The sequence below is a fragment of the Solea solea genome, chromosome 11 (genome assembly GCF_958295425.1).
Source record: "Solea solea chromosome 11, fSolSol10.1, whole genome shotgun sequence".
NCBI classification, from domain to species: Eukaryota; Metazoa; Chordata; class Actinopteri; order Pleuronectiformes; family Soleidae; genus Solea; species Solea solea.
Genome location: NC_081144.1, coordinates 27,639,557 through 27,659,694, shown reverse-complemented (window position 1 = coordinate 27,659,694; position 20,138 = coordinate 27,639,557). Strand labels below are relative to the sequence as shown.

The 20,138-nt window shown below is 41.1% G+C and overlaps 1 protein-coding gene across 1 annotated transcript in view; it reads right to left on the bottom strand.

Annotated features, from left to right (window-relative positions):
• The window catches only part of LOC131468264 (NACHT, LRR and PYD domains-containing protein 12-like), a 211,408-nt gene that overhangs the window by 140,826 nt on the left and 50,444 nt on the right, over nucleotides 1-20,138 (bottom strand). The gene's annotated exons all lie outside the window — the stretch shown is intronic.

Sequence of the window (20,138 nt, the reverse complement as noted above, 5' to 3'; positions counted from 1 at the left end):
ACCTGCCTTACAATGTGAATTTTACAAACACAAATGTTATGTTATGTTATGTCTCTGATAGGTGAACTTTAGATGTGGTATGTCTGCAGTCATGTTGAGAGCTGCCTGTGGGAGCTGCCTAGTGTTTCTCTGAGCATAGAAACAAGATTGTATTTTCTGAGCAACCTGCTTGTCAGTGTGCTTCTTAATCCATGTTTCTCTTTATAATTGGCAGACTTGTATTTTTTTCTGCAAATCGTGCATGAGTGTGTTATGAAAAAGAAGGGTCTGATATGCACAGGAACTCTGTGCTTCCATACTTCCTTCTGAGTTTTTGTTCTTGGGGAACATTTTGACTTCTCTGGCCTCACGCACAATCTATGGCACCGTTTTCTATATTTTTCTTTCTTCCATTCAAGTTTATTTTTCTGTGGTCACACATTCCAGAACGTCTCTTATTAGTCTCACTAGAAGTGCGTGGAGTAACAGTCTCACTAGAAGTGCGTGGAAGGTGAGGCGGCATGGGAGAAGGCGTGGCAGAAGGCGTGGCAGAGGGTGTGGGAGGTGGCGTGGAAGTTGTGCACAATCTCTCCATCTCTCTTTGACTTTTCACCAATAGCCTGTGATGTTGCTGTCTTTTTCGCCATGATCTTCTGACCTTCCTTTGCTCCCTGTCAGATAAATCACTGATAGATTTGATCTTTCCTCCTTTCTTTCGTTTCTTGTTTCGTTCTCTTTCCTTCTTTCCTTATCATGTCATACATTATTTAGCACTCTGAGATTCTTAAGAATGAAATGTGCTTTACAAATCAAATATAATAACAATATTATTATTATTATTATTATTATTATTATTAATAATAATAATAATAATAATAATAATAATAATAATAATAATATGTTTTAAGAGTATAATGTAATAATAATGATGAAAAATGTCCTTAAATATGTGGAACATTACATGTTGTCACTACCATTACATGTTGTCACTACCATAATGATTATGTCACAACCGTAACGTTACAATTCGTTACGGTTGTGACTGTTACGATTGTGACATTTTTAGCTAATTCCTAGCATAACTCAAACATGCTAACAAGTAAATGGCTAGGAACAGATGTTTGAACAGTTGTACACACAACAAAACATAATATTTTGTTTTGAGCCCCCAAAAGTGTATTTACTTGCAGATAATATGTGTACGGTTGTGACAATTATTAATGCAACATGCTGATTTTCAGACTTTGGAACCCATTTACTTAAAAATGATGAGAGGTAATATCTCACCATGCAGCCATGAGGGACAGGGATGCAGTGTCACTTCTTGGTCAGAAATTCTGGGGTGTGACTAAAACCAGGCTCCACCCATGTGGTAAAACAACTCGTGTTACGGTTGTGACATGAAAGTGTGGGACAGCATTTTTTAAAGCATGTTTTGTAATTTAAAAAAAAACTTCAAAATGAATCTAAATGTTTTACATTCTGTTTAAAATAAACCAAATATATATTTTAAAATACACCATTGGAAAAAATGACAAAATTCTTTTAAGTATTATTTTCATGGATTGAAATTTAGGGCTTAGAGATTGGGACAACTACTTCCCAATAGAAAGTACCTAGGAAGGTAGCATAAATGATGATTTTGTATATATTTAGCTTAATTACTATCTAGTTACAGTCTTGTGTTTAACTAGATCATAACATAATCTTAGTAAATACTGAAGGTCTGAATTCTTAATAATTTTGTTAAATAGTTTTTTTATTGTGGGACAGCAATTTGCACGAATTCGGTAGAATGGCCCATCTATGTTGTCTACTGATGAGTTTTTAAATAATGCTTTTTAAATATTTGACAGAATAATTGCTTCAATATTCAAAAACTCTGAACTCCAGCACATGAGAGCTAATGAAAATAATGCCTGGTTCACAGTATGTGGAGCTAAAGAGAGTGTTTGTTTGAAATCAGTGGAATGTTCCTTTGTTTACTTCAAACCTTAAAACAGAGCAACACGTTGGATAAAGTTGATGAGATGAAAGTGTCCACTGAGTTTTCAGTTTTGTTGATCCATGATTTCACTGATCTCTTTGTAAAATCATGGTTTATCATTATTGTCTGGTCCTTACAACAATAATTATGGAGGACCAAAAGGGCCAAAATTAAATAAATAAATAAATAAATACACCATTAAATCATTCATTAAATGTGTCATTAAATAATTAAATACATTTAATTCATTAAAGACACATTTAATTATTTCATGGTCCATGTTGCAGTGGATCATTAATTTAATTTATCTGTCAAACTCGCCCATCAAAGTCAGATGGCGGGGCTAACGCTGATCGAGTCTGATTCATTGCTTTGGTCTGAAATGGCATGGCTGCCATGTATCAGCATAGCAGCAGAGAAAAGAAAATTCGAGCGCAGTTTTAAGATCATTTGAGGCGAGAAATGAGTCATTTAGAATTCAAAAATGTGGTTTGTGTATTAAGATATGATGTATTATATATAGTTTGGCAGCGACAGAATTGGAGGTGATCAGCTTCGCCTCAGCAGACGCTCGGTGATTAGTGTCCGAAGGAGAGCAGCGTTACCTCGGCCTTACTAATGACTAACTAATGGTCCTAACGGGGTAACAAATACAAGAACACACACATATTCTTGTACAGTGTTCTTCTTGAGGACACCCAGAGACATAATATTATGTAAAAAAGAAAAATGCTATCGCTGCTTTAATCTTATAGCTGTTCCTTTAACAGACAGTAGGGGGCGATGGAGACATTTAACCATCATTGAGTCTGAGGAAGTTAAAGGAATACTTCACTGATTAGCATGTAGCTTTGTATCGCTAGAATAGCAGTAGCATTTGTTCTCCCTCAGTTTTCCACTGAGTTGTAAAAAAGTAGATTTTTCCCTGTCCTACGCAGCGTGGGGCAAACTTGGACCCATAGGGGGACGAGACTTCATTCCCAGAATGTAAACACGGTGTCCGCCATCTTTGCTAACTGGCTCTTGCTCTGCAGAGTAAACTGAGAACGACAATGATCGAATGTAGTTTTCAAACTGATATGGCTGCGAGGGAAAAAACTGCATTTCAGTGAAAACTAGAAGACGGCGGGTGGCGGCCAGCATCGGTCACGCGGCGAGCTGTGGTTATTACGACAGGGTTAACACAACCCTAACCCTTCTGAAACAAAGCCAAAACACATGAACACAAACATGAAACAGCGCAAAACCAAAAACACACAAATCCCAAAGCAACCGCAGGAGAGAAAACCTGCATATTCAATAACAGAAGTGCTCCGGGCCTGTGGAGGGCGCTGTCGTACAGCGACCAGCTGTTCTGACTATATAATTCTTATCATACTGTTGAACAAGAGGATCAAAGTTCTCCTGTGGTTTGTGGCTCGTGGTAAAGCTATAAAGGAGCCGCTTTTTGTAAAGAAAAGAATCAAATCTCAGGAAACAGTAACGATGATGAGGAAAATACTCAGTCCTTTAAGAAAGTGATGTGTAAGAATTATAAACGCTGTATTTCATCAGAGACAATCCTGCCGTTTTGTTACGATCTAAACATGTACATGTTCCAAATTATTAGTGTCATAAAGATACATTTTTTTGTTTTTCAATTAAACTCATAGATGGTGTTGTGTCTGGGCATGTAGAACCTGATAATGTAATAACCCCAATAATGTAATACACTTTTTACCAATAATGTAATAAAGTATTACATTAACAGGAGGTTATTACATTATCAGGTTAGCCTTCATTTCGCAGGTCCTGATAATGTAATAATTCCCCAATATTGTAATAATTTAACAGCAGACCACCCATTATACTGTGTAAGCAACGCAAGCTCGAGAGCTCTAGCGCCACCAACAGGACAAAGTTGGACATGCATGTATGTACATTAACTTTTGACTTGTTCATCCGTTTTTCACAAACGATGTATCACTGGAACCCTTGGGCCAAGCCGAGTTCAACGCACCCTTAATGTTTTTTTCGGCCATATTGGATTTTCTGCCATCTTTGATTTGATCCATAACCTTTCAAAGGCTTCTCTTGTCACACATGTTGTGTAATCTTCTCAAAACATGGTTCAGATGATCTTCAGACCATGCCACACGAATGCATTCAACATCTTGAAATTCAAAGGCACTTGGCCGTGGCAGCCAATCAAACATGACGTTGAGGTCACCAAACAGGAAGTAAGCCAATTTCTCTGCAACCCTTTAACATATTTTAACCACACTTGGTACATAGATTTGCCAAGCATTGTCATTGGATGAGAGCATGATAGCAGATACCAAGTCAGAGATATATACTGGAAGTAGAAGAGATAAGTGAGTTCATATCATATACAGAATTTTGATTTCTCTGAAACAAGGTTATCTATGAGGGCGGGAGTAAAATCACAAAAGGTACCTTCAGATGTACTGACATATGGCACCGAGTTAAATAAAGGTTGCACTGTCTCTTTGAATGTATTCATATTATTATCAGACAGTATTTCTTATTCATGTTATTGTAGTTCATTATCGTACAATTAAATGTGAGTAAATAATGATCAGTAAGGAGAGGGTTTTGAGGAACTATATTTAAGTTATCAATATCAATACCATAAGTTAAAACAAGGTCGAGGGTGTGATTAAGGTAATGAGTTGGTTTATTAACGTGTTGAATAAAACCTATTGATTCCAACAGCGAGTTAAATGTGCAGCTAAGACTATCACGGTCAACATCTACATGGATGTTGAAATCCCCTACAATTATGATTTTATCCGTCTTAAGCACTAACTCAGATAAGAACTCAGAGAACTCTGATAGGAACTCTGAATAAGGTGCAGGTGGACGATAAACTGTGACTATCATAATTGGTTTCTGTGATTTACAACTAGGATGAGATAGATTAAGAATAAGGCTTTCGAACGATGAATATCCTGGTTTGGGCTTGGGATTGATTAATAATCTAGTATTAAAAATGGCTGCTACACCTCCTCCTCGGCCTGAGCTTCTAGGAATATGGGTATTAGCATGAGTGGGTGGAGTTGACTCATTTAGACTAACGTAATCTTCTTCATGTAACCAAGTTTCAGTTACACAGAATAAATCAATACAATTGTCAGAAATTAGATCATTTATTAAAACAGAGTTTGAGGAGAGAGACCTAATATTTAATAGTCCACATTTAAAAGTGGTATTATTTGACTCTATTTTATTGTTAGTATTAATCTTTATTAAGTTAGAGTGTCTAACTCCTCTTCTGTTTGTTATTGATTTATTTACTTTATTTACTTTATTTACTTTAGTTTTTACTTTAGTAGGTCGAGGGACAGACACAGTCTCTATAGGGTTTTTAATTGGTGACTGCTCGAAAAGAAGCACAGAGAAGCATGAATGAAAGATTTACTGTAACTCCTTATTATCAGGATGTTCCAACAAGTCTGTTAGAACCCTTCAGTTCATTCAAAATGCTGCAGCACGAGTTCTGACAGGAACTAGAAAGAGAGACCATATAACTCCAGCGTTAGCTTCTCTACACTGGCTCCACCCACAGTTTAGAATTCAATTTAAAATCCTCCTCCTCACGTACAAAGCACTTAATGGTCAGGCCCCTTCATACCTGAAAGACCTAGTCTTACCTTATCACCCTAATAGACCACTTAGGTCCCAAAATACAGGTTTACTTGTGGTTCCCAGAGTCTGTAAGAGCAGAATGGGAGGCAGAGCCTTCAGTTACCAGGCTCCTCCTCTCCTGTGGAACCAGCTTCCAATGACAGTTCGGGAGGCGGAGCTTCTCTCTGTATTTAAAGTTAAACTTAAAACTTTTCTTTTTGATAAAGCTTATAGTTAGAGCTGGTTCAGGGAAACCTGGACCATCTCTTAGTTCTGCTGCTATAGACCTAGACTGCTGGGGGATTTTCCTGTGGTGCACGCACATTCACTCTCTCACACTCAGGGTATGAATATGACTTTTTATATGTCATTAACCTTGTCTCTTTCTCTCCCTAGTTTGTGTCCTTCCTTCCTTCCCTCTCTCTCTCTCTCTCTGTATCCTCATCTTGCGGGTTGCAGGATCCAGATCCAGTTTTCGAGGCTATCCATATCATACATATCATCACCATTATTATTGTGCTATAATTAAAAGTCGATATCATTGACTGTATAAACTTGTAACTTGATACAGTTGTTGTGTATCTGCTCCTGGTCTCTCTCTCTCTTCTGTCTCTACCTCATCTCCCTCTTGTCCTTTCTCTCCCCCCTTTCTGTCCCCCACCTCTCCTCTGTCCCCCATTTTCCTTTCACCCCGACCGGTCGAGGCAGATGCTGCACATGTGTGAGTCTGGTTCTGTCAGAGATTTCTTCTTCTGTTAAGAGGGAGTTTTTTCTCTCCACTGATGCCTAGTGTTTGCTCATTGTGTGAACTGTTGTGTGTTTCTCTGCTCTCCTTGATGTTGTCTATGTACAGACTTGAGATAATTGAGTTTATATAACATGTCTAAGATAAAAATCTTAGCATCATTCACACCTTTCCCAGGCTGATACACAAATTGCAATGGATCTAGTTTGCCATTTATAAGGGATACAATTCCATCCTTCAGTATTCTCTCAAGAACTTTCATTACAAGAGACGTTAGAGCGACTGGCCTAAATTCATTCAGTTCCCTTGGATTACTAGCTTTAGGAATAGGAATTACGGTGGATGTCTTCCACATAGTCGGTATCTGGCCATTCTCAACACACATCTGAAATAATCGTGTGAACACTTCACTGAGCTGGTCAGCACAGTGTCGCAAAGTGTGACCGCAGATGGAGTCAGGGCCAGCAGCCTTATGTGTATTTACCCTTTTAAGGAGATTAGTGACATTTTCCTGTGATATCACAATATCATTCTGTGGGGACAAAGACTCCCGCAACATGGAGATATTATTTATAAAACCAGACCTTTCAAACCGAGAGAAATAGGAATTGCCAAGTCGTTATCATCCACACCATTTACTCGGATGAGCTGCCTGGTCTCGCACGATGACTGATTAATTGATGCCATAGATTTTATTCCTTTCCAGGCAGCTCTAAGATCTCCACTACTATACTATATTTTATTTTGGACTTCCTTATTTGCTCCTTAACTTCTTTAGAGCAAGCATTCTCCAAGCATGCCTGGAGGGAGGAGATGTTGTCCTCTGACCAGACTTTCACTGTTCTCTCCTCCTGCTCCAGACGTCTGAAGACTGGCTTGTATACAGGCATAAGATACACACTGCTGTGGTAAGAAGCACCAAAGGGAGGTAAGGGCTGGGATTTATAAGCCTCACTGACCGATCCATACCAGAGATCCAGTATGTTGGTCCTCTGTGTGGTTGGACAAGTGACATACTGGTCATATGTCCTCAAGGACTTTTTTAAATTACAGTGATTAAAATCTCCTAAGACAAACTTTGGTGCGTCAGGGCAAATAGAGTCCAGCGTGTGTGTGACGTCACAGATCAGCTGAGAAACAGCTGACGCGTTGGCTCGCGGGTGAATGTACACTAATGTAAAAAAGAGTTGTTGAAATTTGCGAGGCAGGTAAAAGGGGCGGAGAGAAATAGACAGTAATTCCACATCAGTGGTGCATATTCTCTCTCTGATCACCACAGTGTTGCAGTATATCTGGTTCACGTAGAAGCAGACTCCACCACCTCGACTTGCAAAGGAAAACTGAATGATTATATATATATACACATATATATATGTGTATATATATATATATGTTATATGTTTATCATGCACCAAACAACATTATAAGTATTTATAACTTGTACAAATACATTGCAGTTCAGTATCGCGATACTACCCGGACCGTGATACTTTGTCTGGTATAGTATCGTGGTTACTCATTTTGGTATCGTAACAACTCTACTTATTGCGGACAGTCACCCAGCTGCCCTGTTTGTCTCCCGGCTGCACGGGAGCTGCTGAGGGAGCTAATGCTATGTGGTCCGCACCGACTACTGGGGACTGGCTAACTGATTTAGCTTCTATGGTGCGGAGCCGAGTTTCCACCTCACTGAGCCTCGCCTCCACCCTAGCCAGTAAGCTACACTTTTTACAAGTACTTTTATCGCTAAAGGAGGCAGAGGAGTTGCTAAACATGTGGCACACAACACAGGAGAGAGCAGGAGAAGGAGAGGGAGAGAGAGAAGCCATCGCTGCTAAGCTAACTTTACGCTAGCAAAGAAAGAAACACCGTACGTGATCTACGTAAACGATTAAGTTAATTAGTAGATTCATTAAGTCAATCGATCGTTACAGTAGATAGAAAACCGCAGAGAGCGCAGGAGGCACACAGCGTAACACCTGTGGAAGCACAGGAAGTGACACAATACGTTACCGCCCACAGCACTGAGGGAAGCAATAACACAACAGCATCTATCATAAATCTTAGTCCTAAAGTTAACCAGCTCCTCAGATATTAGGTTCTGTCTCCTTAGGACCAGGTTTTGGTCTCCAAAAGGACTATTGGTCCTGACAAGGTCAATGTTTATGCCATAACAAATACAAGTACCCCCCCCCCCCCCACACACACACACACACACACATACATACACACACAGAGGCATGTGTGTGTATGTGTGTGTGTGTGTTGCATAAACTGCGGTTCTATTGCTAAAAATATAACATTAATACAATAAAATAAATTCAGATAAAATAATAACATAAAAGTAAAACATCCAGAATGTATTACTAATGTATTGCTACTAACGATAATAACAATAATAATGATAGTAAAAACATTGTGTTGTTGTGACACAGTTACAGTGGAAGCTAAACTGTGGATTATATTTAAATTTCCACGAGGAAATCCGACATTTTTAAGAATAAATGTGGCGTAAACTCACCTGTGAACCATGATGAGCATAATGAGCTTCACTGTATCTCTGACGCCTCATTCTGTGAGCAGCTGCACTTGTTCACTGCTCCCAGTCTCTCCCCCTGTGTGTGTCTGTGTGTCTGTGTCTGTGTGTGTGTGTGTGTCTGTGTGTGTGTGTGTGTGTGTGAGAGAGAGAGAGTGAGAGAGAGAGAGAGAGAGAGAGAGAGAGCTCTCTATGCTAGTGCCTGTTATAGGGCCTATGATTAGCATTTCTCCTCAGAAGGGCCCCTGGCTTTGGACCCAGTGGCGGCTGCAGGATCGCTGAGGACAGCTTACTAGGCCCCTTGAATTGTTCAGCAGGAACAATGGATTCCTTTGTCAACGTGTTTCTCTTTCTCTCCCTGGACAATAGTGGAGGGTCCTCGTGACTCTCTGCACTTCAGACATGTTTAGACAGAATGACACCTGCAGTGGCTGTATGAAAGGTAAATGACCAACTCAAGGAAACGTCCTGCATTTGCTTTTACAGGTGAATTGTTCTCTAATCTAATACAAATCTGAATAATTGATTTAATGATAAATGCAAAGTATTTCTTTTTTTATTAAAAACGTAAAATAATGAATAAAGTAAGAGAAATGTTCAGTGTTCAGTGTTCAGTCACAGCCAAAATGCTTGTGAATACCAGGTGAAGGTGATCAGCAGCAGCAGCAACAGCAGCAGCAGCAGCAGCAACAGGCTGATGGTGCAGAGCTGCACACCAACTCGCCGACTTCTTGTTATGATTGTTATTATTATTATTATTATTGTTATTATTATTATTATCAGCAGCAGATGCATCTTTAAAAATACATTTAAATGACTATTATTGATCTTATTATCATCATCATTATTGTATGGCATGTGGTTTGTTTAAATTTTATTTTTAACATCTAGTTTGCAGTGTGTGCAAAGTGTATGAGGCTCTATGGCAGGGGTATCAAACTGGCGGCCCGGGGGCCACATGTGGCCCTCCAATCGATTACATGCGGCCCGACCACTACTGTGCTGAGGCGAGGTGATGGAATAAAGAGAGAATATAAGGCTAAATGTGTTTGCTAGCAATGCTTTTATAATAGTAATAAGATACTCGGTTGTAATCATTGCTTTATTAAATGTATTATACTCACAATAAATGACATATTTAATCTGTTTTAATTACAAATGTTTTTAATGTGAAGTATACATCATATTATAACAAAACAAGCACTTTGAATTTGCAATTCTGTCTAATATCATTATGAATATCTCATATTGCCCACCTGCTACTAAATAGTTGTTCTTTTTCCACTTTTGTTCCTCTTGACCAGACTAGATGCTCATTGGCCCACAGGTCATTTGAGTTTGACACCCCTGCTCTATGGCGTGACCCTGCATGTGTGCATAATTGTGCACGTTCTTGATTGGTGTCCTACTATTTTTTATTTATTTGAAGTTATTTTTTTTCCCCTGGCATAATGGTATTACACACACACACACACACACACGTGTAAATATTTAAAATAAAAATAATAACATTTTAATAGCTGTGTTACACCTGAAGTGAACCTTCAAAATTATTATTATTATTCTCATTATTATTATTATTAGTACTATTCATTTAATTATTCATCTTTAATGACGATTTACCTCAAAAGCAGCGATCACAACTTGGGCCGACTCTCCCCTCTCTCTCTCTCTCTCTCGCGCTCTCTCTCTCTTTTGTCGGGAGCCATTGTGGGTTTGCTACATGTTAGAATGGGGGGGGTGGTTGCATTTGTCGTCCACGGACTGTTAGAAAGTGGTGGAATGAAGGGGGGCCTGGGTGTCATTGTAATGCACCATGAACCCCCCACACCATCACCCACCACCCTTCATTCAGCACTGGGATGTGGAGGCTGCTGCAGCGGAGGAGGAGGGAAGAGAGATTCAAGCCACGAGCTGTGAGGAAAAACTGTGTTTTTATTCCTCTGGTTCTTCTGCTGCTGCTGATTCTGCTGCTGCTGATTCTGCTGCGGGTCACATGTCTCCCGCACACACACGCACGCACACACACAAACGAAGGCCATTGGTACAAAATGGAGATGAGATGGATGTGATGGAGCCTCAGCGGTGGAAGTGAAGGACACGAGAGAGTCTGTGAGTCTGTGAGTCTGTGAGTCCTGCTGCATTTATAATCAATGAGACCGGTTATGACTGTGTGTGCAGTGTGTTACAGTGTGTGAGTGTGTGTGTTACAGTGTGTGAGTTTGGTACAGTGTGTGTGTGTGTGTGTGTGTTACAGTGTGTGTGTGTGTGTTACTCTGTATGTAAGTGTTACAGTGTGAGTGTGTGTGTTACTCTGTATGTGTGTGTTACAGTGTATGAGTGTGTTACAGTGTGTGTGTGTTACAGGGTGAGTGTGTGTGTGTGTTACACTGTATGTGTGTGTGTGTGTGTGTGTGTGTTACAGTGTGTGAGTGTGTTACAGTGTGTGAGTGTGTTTGTTACAGTGTGTGAGTGTGTGTGTTACAGTGTGCAGTGTGTTACAGTGTGTGAGTGTGTTTGTTACAGTGTGTGTGTGTTTGTTACAGTGTGTTAGAGTGTGTGAGTGTGTTTGTTACAGTGTGTGAGTGTGTGTGTTACAGTGTGCAGTGTGTTACAGTGTGTGAGTGTGTTTGTTACAGTGTGTGTGTGTGTGTGTTTGTTACAGTGTGTTAGAGTGTGTGAGTGTGTTTGTTACAGTGTGCAGTGTGTTACAGTGTGCAGTGTGTTACAGTGTGTGAGTGTGTTTGTTACAGTGTGTGTGTGTTTGTTACAGTGTGTTAGAGTGTGTGAGTGTGTTTGTTACAGTGTGTGAGTGTGTGTGTTACAGTGTGCAGTGTGTTACAGTGTGTGAGTGTGTTTGTTACAGTGTGTGTGTGTGTGTTTGTTACAGTGTGTTAGAGTGTGTGAGTGTGTTTGTTACAGTGTGTGAGTGTGTTACTGTGTATGTGTGTGTTACAGTGGGTGAGTGTGTTACAGTGTGTGTGTGTTACAGTGTGAGTGTGTGTGTTACAGTGTGTGAGTGTGTTACAGTGTGTGAGTTTGGTACAGTGTGTGTTACTGTGTGTTACAGTGTGTGTGTGTGTGTGTTACTCTGTATGTAAGTGTTACAGTGTGAGTGTGTGTGTTACTCTGTATGTGTGTGTTACAGTGTATGAGTGTGTTACAGTGTGTGAGTGTGTTACAGTGTGTGTGTGTGTGTTACAGTGTGTGTGTGTGTGTGTGTGTGAGTGTGTTACAGTGTGTGAGTGTGTTTGTTACAGTGTGTGAGTGTGTGTGTTACAGTGTGCAGTGTGTTACAGTGTGTGAGTGTGTTTGTTACAGTGTGTGTGTTTGTTACAGTGTGTTAGAGTGTGTGAGTGTGTTTGTTACAGTGTGTGAGTGTGTTACTGTGTATGTGTGTGTTACAGTGGGTGAGTGTGTTACAGTGTGTGTGTGTTACAGTGTGAGTGTGTGTGTGTTACAGTGTGTGAGTGTGTTACAGTGTGTGTGTGTTACTCTGTATGTGAGTGTTACAGTGTGAGTGTGTATGTTACTCTGTATGTGTGTGTTACAGTGTGTGAGTGTGTTACTGTGTATGTGTGTTAATGTGTGATTGTGTGTGTAACAGTGTATGAGTGTGTTACTGTGTGTGTTACAGTGTGTGAGTGTATTACAGTGTATGTGTGTGTGTGTGTCTTACAGCGTGTGTGTGTGTGTGTGTTACTCTGTATGTGAGTGTTACAGTGTGAGTGTGTGTGTTACTCTGTATGTGTGTGTGTTACAGTGTGTGAGTGTGTTACTGTGTGTGTTACAGTGTGTGAGTGTATTACAGTGTATGTGTGTGTGTGTGTGTCTTACAGCGTGTGTGTGTGTGTGTGTGTGTGTTACTCTGTATGTGAGTGTTACAGTGTGAGTGTGTGTGTTACTCTGTATGTGTGTGTGTTACAGTGTGTGAGTGTGTTACTGTGTGTGTTACAGTGTATGTGTGTTACAGTGCATGCGTGTGTTACTGTGTGTGAGTGTGTTACAGTGTGTTACTGTGTATGTGTGTTACAGTGTGTGAGTGTGTTTGTTACAGTGTATGAGTGTGTTACTGTGTGTGAGTGTGTGTGTTACAGTGTATGAGTGCGTTACTGTGTGTGTTACAGTGTGTGCGTGTGTTACAGTGTATGTGTGTGTTACAGTGTGTGAGTGTGTGTCACTCTGTATGTGTGTTACAGTGTATGTATATATACATATATGTGTATATATATACATACATATATAGGGAGGGCAAACATCAAGTCAGAGAGCGCAAACAACAAGTCAGGGAGGGCAAACATCAAATTAGGGAGCACAAACAACAAGTTAGGGAGAAAACAACAAAGTTAGGGAGGGCAAACAACAAGTTAGGGAGGGCAAACATAAAGTCAGAGAGCGCAAACAACAAGTTAGGGAGGGCAAACATCAAGTCAGGGAGCGCAAACAACAAGTTAGGGAGGGCAAACATAAAGTCACAGAGCGCAAACAACAAGTTAGGGAGGGCAAACATCAAGTCAGGGATGGCAAACAACAAGTTAGGGAGCGCAAACATCAAGTCAGAGAGGGCAAACATCAAATTAGGGAGCGCAAACATCAAATTAGGAAGCACAAACAACAAGTTAGGGAGCGCAAACATCAAGTTAGGGAGGGCAAACAACAAGTCAGGGAGGGCAAATATCAAATTAGGGAGCGCAAACATCAAATTAGGGAGAACAAACAACAAGTTAGGGATCACAAACATCAAGTCAGAGAGAAAACAACAAGTTAGGGAGCGCAAACATCAAGTTAGGGAGCGTAAACATCAAGTCAGAGAGAAAACAACAAGTCAGGGAGCACAAACAAGTTAGGGAGCGCAAACAACAAGTCAGGGAGGGCAAACATCAAGTTAGGGAGGGCAAACAACAAGTTAGGGAAGGCAAACATCAAGTCAGGGAGCGCAAACAACAAGTTAGGGAGGGCAAACAACTAGTTAGGGAGCGCAAACAATAAGTTAGGGAGCGCAAACATCAAGTCAGGGAGCGCAAACATCAAGCCAGGGAGCGCAAACAACAAGTTAGGAAGTGCAAACATCAAGTTAGAGAGGGCAAACATCAAGTTAGGGAGCGCAAACATGAAGTCAGGGAGTGCAAACAACAAGTTAGGGAGCGCAAACAATAAGTTAGGGAGTGCAAACATGAAGTCAGGAAGTGCAAACAACAAGTTAGGGAGCGCAAACATGAAGTCAGGGAGTGCAAACAACAAGTTAGGGAGCGCAAACAATAAGTTAGGGAGTGCAAACATGAAGTCAGGAAGTGCAAACAACAAGTTAGGGAGCGCAAACATGAAGTCAGAGAGCGCAAACAACAAGTTAGGGAGTGCAAACATGAAGTCAGGGAGTGCAAACAACAAGTTAGGGAGCGCAAACATGAAGTCAGGGAGTGCAAACAACAAGTTAGGGAGCGCAAACAACAAGTTAGGGAGGGCAAACAACAAGTTAGGGAAGGCAAACATCAAGTCAGGGAGCGCAAACAACAAGTTAGGGAGGGCAAACAACTAGTTAGGGAGCGCAAACAATAAGTTAGGGAGCGCAAACATCAAGTCAGGGAGCGCAAACATCAAGCCAGGGAGCGCAAACAACAAGTTAAGAAGTGCAAACATCAAGTTAGGGAGTGCAAACATCAAGTTAGGGAGCGCAAACATGAAGTCAGGGAGTGCAAACATCAAGTTAGAGAGGGCAAACATCAAGTTAGGGAGCGCAAACATGAAGTCAGGGAGTGCAAACATCAAGTTAGAGAGGGCAAACATCAAGTTAGGGAGCGCAAACATGAAGTCAGGGAGTGCAAACAACAAGTTAGGGAGCGCAAACAATAAGTTAGGGAGTGCAAACATGAAGTCAGAGAGCGCAAACAACAAGTTAGGGAGCGCAAACAATAAGTTAGGGAGTGCAAACATGAAGTCAGGGAGTGCAAACAACAAGTTAGGGAGCGCAAACAACAAGTTAGGGAGCGCAAACAACAAGTTAGGGAGTGCAAACATGAAGTCAGAGAGTGCAAACAACAAGTTAGGGAGCGCAAACAACAAGTTAGGGAGTGCAAACATGAAGTCGGGGAGTGCAAACAACAAGTTAGGGAGCGCAAACATGAAGTCGGGGAGTGCAAACAACAAGTTAGGGAGCGCAAACAATAAGTTAGGGAGCGCAAACAACAAGTTAGGGAGCGCAAACAACAGGTTAGGGAGCGCAAACAACGAGTTAGGGAGCACAAGTTTAAATACTGCAGCACTGTAACACAGTAATACTAACACTGTAACACTAAAATACTGCATCACTGTAACACTAACACTAAAATACAAACAAACAACAAGTCAGGGAGCGCAAACATCAAGTTAGGGAGCGCAAACAAGAAGTTAGGGAGGGCAAACATCAAGTTAGGGAGCGCAAACAACAAGTTAGGGAGGGCAAACATCAAGTTAGGGAAAAAAATAGTATATTTTTGAATGATTAAATCAATATTTTTTTGCTTCTGAAAAAGTGTTGTTTGAAAATATTGACACAAATCTAATTCCATACAACTGGATGCTGCTCAGTCCAGCAGTATATGAATCTCACTCCCAGCTCTTCAGTGCGGTTTCATTACGATTACCGTAAATGTTAGTAGATTCGCGCACTAGAAAAAAACCGTGCGGCTGATCTGACCAGGCAAGCGCGAACCACGGCTAGTTTGACCGCAGTGTAAACACGCACATGCATGATGTGAGTGCGCGGGTGTCACACTGTCATGACCAGGTGTTCACAGCTGGAACCTCGGAGTCGCGTCCCCTCGATGCTGCGGCGCAGCGATCATCATTATCGTCTTCATCGTCTTCATCATCACTGTGAGCGCAGCAGGAGGAGAATGTGGCCGCGCGCGATGCTGCTATCGCTTTACTTGAGTGGGATTATGTTGTATCTGCGTGTCAGAGCTGCAGTTGTGCAGCCTCTGCGTCCTCGCGCTCTGTGGCGGCAGCAGATGCTCCAGGTTTGACGTGTGTGCGCGCGCGTGTGTGTGTGTGTGTGTGTGTGAGAGAGAGAGGTGAAGGGTTGTCACTCTGCGTGTTCACAGCGGACCTTGATTTAATGTCCATACAATTAAGGCACGCGGTGAATGCCAAGAGAGGAATCTGCACAGCATCACAGACATGTGTGTTCTTCTCCTGGTGATGTGAGGACCAGGCCGCAGCCTTCATCACATGACGACGATGATGATGATGATGATGATCCTCTGGCTCTTACTAGAAACAACTCATATCACCAAACCTGTTCCACTGCGTGTTAACTACACTATGGCTCCGTTTCTCAGAGGCACCATGTTATCTTGTACCTTTCAGGAATAAATAGCAGGGTGTTTTTGTCAGTGCATTTAAAAAAAAATGTAAAATATAAAAATCATCATTATCGTTATTGAAAATGTATATCGACCAATGAAAACATGAAGAGGTGAATGATTGTTGAAACCTGCATTTGCTAATGAGCCAAACATAAACATCTGTCATTCTATGTGGTTCTTCACACTCTAAAGTATATTTCTCAACTACTGTGACAAGTGGCAATATTCTAATGTAGATTTCCATAATATGCATTAAGTTAATGTGAACATTGGGCCATGTAGACCACTTTATTTACAGCATATAGTAGCTTCATAAACAGCAGTTTGTTCACTGTGGTTCAAACCTCAGGCCTAAAGCAGCGGCTGTGAAATGCAGTCAATGTGCAGACAAAGGAGATTCAGTGACGTGCGGTGACGGGGAGGCGTTCGTCAGATTTACAAATATGAACCCAAAATAGAAGCTTGTTTTTAAATGTTGTCCTCAATAGAAACATTGAGTTGTTTTCAAAGCTTTTCATTATGCTTTATTCAATTCCACACGGTTCAATACAATACAATAGCAAGAAAAGAAATAATATTTATTGATTAGTGCTGTCACACGATTCAAATTGCAATTAATCGCATTCATGTCATAGTTAACTTGTGATTAATCGCAATTAATTGCACATTTGTATCTATTATAAATATCCCTTGATTTCTTTTTGTCCCATTATTTTTTCTCATTTTAATGCTCTTATCAACATAGACAAGTGGATGGGCTTGCTTTATTGAGACACTATCTATATAATATCGATATCACCCTGCATATTTTGACTTATTCCTCTTATTGTGAGAGCGGAACAATAATAAGAGAGGCTGTGTATCACCTGCAGTGTGTGAATAAAGTCCAGTGGAATAATGCGTTGTTGCCGTAACGAGCTAATCCGAGCTAAAGGAGCTAGCGGTCTTTGGGGGTCTCCGTAACACTGCAATACTGCAACACTGTAACTCTGCAACACTGTTACCCTGTAACACTAACACTGTGACACTGCAACACTAACACTGTAACACTGCAACACTAACACTGTAACACTGCAACACTAACACTGTGACACTGCAACACTAACACTGTAACACTGCAACACTAACACTGTAACCCTGCAACACTAACACTGTAACTCTGCAACACTAACACTGTGACACTGCAACACTAACACTGTAACACTGCAACACTAACACTGTAACACTGCAACACTAACACTGTAACCCTGCAACACTAACACTGTGACACTGCAACACTAGCCCTGCAACACTGCAACACTGTAACTCTGCAACACTGTAACCCTGTAACACTAACACTGTGACACTGCAACACTAACACTGTAACACTGCAACACTAACACTGTGACACTGCAACACTAACACTGTGACACTGCAACACTAACACTGTGACACTGCAACTCTAACACTGTGACACTGCAACACTAACACTGTAACTCTGCAACACTGTTACCCTGCAACACTAACACTGTGACACTGCAACACTAACACTGTAACACTGCAACACTAACACTGTAACACTGCAACACTAACACTGTGACACTGCAACACTAACACTGTAACCCTGCAACACTAACACTGTAACCCTGCAACACTAACACTGTAACCCTGCAACACTAACACTGTGACACTGCAACACTAGCCCTGCAACACTGCAACACTGTAACTCTGCAACACTGTAACCCTGTAACACTAACACTGTGACACTGCAACACTAACACTGTGACACTGCAACACTAACACTGTAACCCTGCAACACTAACACTGTGACACTGCAACACTAGCCCTGCAACACTGTAACCCTGTAACACTAACACTGTGACACTGCAACACTAACACTGTAACACTGCAACACTAACACTGTAACTCTGCAACACTGTAACCCTGTAACACTAACACTGTAACACTAACACTGCAACACTAACAATGTAACTCTGTAACACCAACACTGTAACTCTGCAACACTGTAACTCTCTAACACTAACACTGTAACACTGCAACACTAACACTGCAACACTAACACTGTAACTCTGCAACACTAACACTGTGACACTGCAACACTAACACTGTAACACTGCAGTGTGTGAATAAAGTCCAGTGGTTTAATGCGTTGTTGCCGTAACGAGCTAATCCGAGCTAAAGGAGCTAGCGGTCTTCGGGGGTCTCCGTAACACTGCAACACTGTAACACTGTAACTCTGCAACACTGTAACTCTGCAACACTGTAACCCTGCAACACTAACACTGTAACTCTGCAACACTGTAACTCTGCAACACTGCAACACTAACACTGTAACACTGTAACCTGCAGTGTGTGGATAAAGTCCAGTGTTTTAATGCGTTGGTGCCGTAACGAGCTAATCCGAGCTAAAGGAGCTAGCGGTCTTCGGGGGTCTCCGTAACACTGCAACACCAACACTAAAATACTGCAACACTAACACTAAAATACTGCAACACTGTAACACTGTGATACTAACACTGCAACACTAAAATACTGCAGCACTGTAACACTGCAACACGAACACTGTAACACTGCAACACGAACACTGTAACACTGCAACACTGTAACACTGTAACACTAACAGAAAACCCATCATTGTCTTCATTTGTTCACATTTCTCATCAAGTTTTCGTACGGTTCCCTGACAGTATCGTGTTCCCGAAATGTCACATGACCGCACTTTGCTGTACTCGTACACAGCTGTGACGTCACTCTGGGAAATAAGATGTTTCTGGGCTTTTTATGGCCTTTAGGAAGATTTTACACATGTGAAACTCCATGAATTAAAAATATAGAATATAAAGATCTAAACATGCCTGTGTCCATGTCTCCAGGTGTCCTGTGGACACTTTTACATGCGTCTCTTTTACTATTGTGCTCAATGGTAAAATTGCTTTTTGGGCCGCATGAGTGTTTTTTGTTGCAGTACCAAGAGTGGCCATCATGACAACATTGTCTTCAAGGCAGAGGGGGCGGAGCTCTATCCAGTTCTTATAATGCATCCATGGCTTGGAGACAGAGAAGCGCACAGCGCTCGCCATCCACTCACAAAGTTTGCTCGGCCAAAAAGAGCGTTAATCTCACGCCGTTAAACTGGGTTTGCGTGAACGCCGTTAATAACACGTTTAACACTTATTAATATATATGTTATTAATATAAGGTTACAATGGATTTTTTAAAATGTAGATGTTTTTTTTTGGTTGATTTTTCTTTTTTTATTTAAATTGACAATGGTGTATGGTCTTACCTTTATATGTATATATATTGTAAATCAAGAATATCTCCATCACTCTGCAGAGCATGCAGTGCAGGGATGTGCACCTGTTTGTGCCAATGGGGCTCAGCACTGCCCCCTATCAGTGTGGCACGGTACTTTCTGCCTCACCCTGTGCATTTTCACTGCACAGTTACGGCTGATCAGAAAGACTAGTCACACAGCATGTGTAGTACATGTATAATCACACGCAGCGATGGACATGCACCAGCTGCCTGCCTCAGTCAGTGTGTGTGGCCCAGCTCATCACTCACCTCACCTCAAACATGTAAATTAGAAATGTTGAAATCATACAGAAAACTGTTTCATAGAACAGTCATGTGGACACATTGATTTTCTTTTATCATTGTTAGTATTTTACAGAGCCTCCCCTTAAGGCAACACTAAGATAAACTCAAATAAAGTTACTATGAAGATCAGTGTTTTGCAGTCAGTTTAAATTAATTAACAGTGTTTTTATAGGGATCTCCAATGGGTAGTTTTGCATAATTGATCAGCAAAAAAAACATCAAATGAACCACAAATAGGAACAATGTGACTGCCGACTTGTCTGAGGTTTACCCTGCTGCTTTTGCTCCATGTCAGCTGGGATTGGCACCCTCGCAGCC